General features: G+C 49.0%; 1 pseudogene; it reads left to right on the plus strand.

The window, feature by feature from the left end:
- Positions 1-211: 211 nt before the first annotated feature.
- LOC100966725 lies at positions 212-831 on the plus strand (annotated as a pseudogene).
- Positions 832-1423: the final 592 nt, after the last annotated feature.

Consider the following 1423-nt stretch of genomic DNA (forward strand, 5'->3'; position numbering starts at 1 on the left):
CTTGTAGAAAAGTCTTCTTCAACCCTTGCAGCAAGCAAGTCTTGATGTCAGTAGCATTTGCCACGTTTCCCAAAATAAAAGGAGACTCTCTGGTACAGACAGTATGTGGCTCATCTTCTGTGAGAACCAGAGGCAGGCTACAAATCACCCTTAGAGCATGAAATCAGGCTCTTGCACAAACTGTGGTGCTATTGCCCTACCTCAGCACTTCATGGCAGTTCCCAAGACCCACACCAACTGCACTGTTTGTATCAACCACCTCAATGAGACGATCAAGACACATGTCCATCCAGTATGCTGAGACTGACTCAGATATCATTGCCAAGATGAAGGGCGCCTTCATGGAACTGGACCACCAGCAGGATTAAAGGAAGCTCAAGAGCCAGGAGAAACAGTTTGCCAAGAAGGCCATGCAGGTTGGGGCAGCTGCTTCCCCAGTGGGGACAGTCCAGAGGCCTGTCCTGGGCATGCCTCCTATGACAAAGGTGCCCTGCATCATTTACCACATGTGAGCCCAGCCTCCCTATGTGCCATGCCCTGCCAGGACCCCCCTCTAAGCCTTGCACCTGGCCAGATACCATGCACCCATAGCAGCTTATGCTTGGAGAGAGGCCACCTGCCCAACCTCTTTCTGAGAATCCACCAAATCACATCTTGTTCCTCACCAACCTGCCAGAGGAGACCAACAAGCTCATGCTATCCATGCTTTTCAACCAGTTCCCTGGCTTCAAGGAGGACCCTCTGGTCTTGGGCCAGCACAACATGGCCTTTGCAGAGTTTGACAATGAGGTGTAGGCTGGGGCAGCTCATGATGACCTGCAGGGTTTATGATCACCCAAAACAACCCATGAGCATCTCTTTTGCTGGGAACTAGCTCCTTTTCCCCAGGCCTGCCCCTGCCTCTGGTCTGAGGACACCCCTTCCCCTCTTGGCTCAGCCCCTTGAAGGTAAGTGCTCCCTTCGGAGACTTCTTGAAGCTATGGGTGAATGGTTGCCACCACACAGCACTGTACCCAGAGTCTGTGCCCAGACATTGCACCTGGCACTGTTAGTCTGGAATTAATGTGGTTTTTTTGAGGTTTGGTTTTACACACACACACACACACAAAGAAGAATGAAATTATGATTCCCTTCAGTGACATCCCACTCTCCCTCCAACTTTATAAATCTCTCCACTGATTACTGGTGGTTGATATTCCTTAAGTTGAGGGAAAGACTTTAAATTCACATTCAGAGATGAGGCTTAACATGCAAGGGGCTGTTTCTCACAACGTTAAACACAAACTTACCACATGACCCAGCATCTACTCCTAGATATCTACTGAAGGAAAATGAAAACATGTGTCCACGTGTAGGCTAGCACACAAATGTTCATAGCAGCATTACTTGTAATAGCCCCAAAGTGGAAACAACCCAAATATCT

This window comes from Otolemur garnettii, unplaced genomic scaffold, assembly GCF_000181295.1.
Source record: "Otolemur garnettii isolate 467f Iridium unplaced genomic scaffold, OtoGar3 scaffold00178, whole genome shotgun sequence".
Taxonomy (NCBI): domain Eukaryota; kingdom Metazoa; phylum Chordata; class Mammalia; order Primates; family Galagidae; genus Otolemur; species Otolemur garnettii.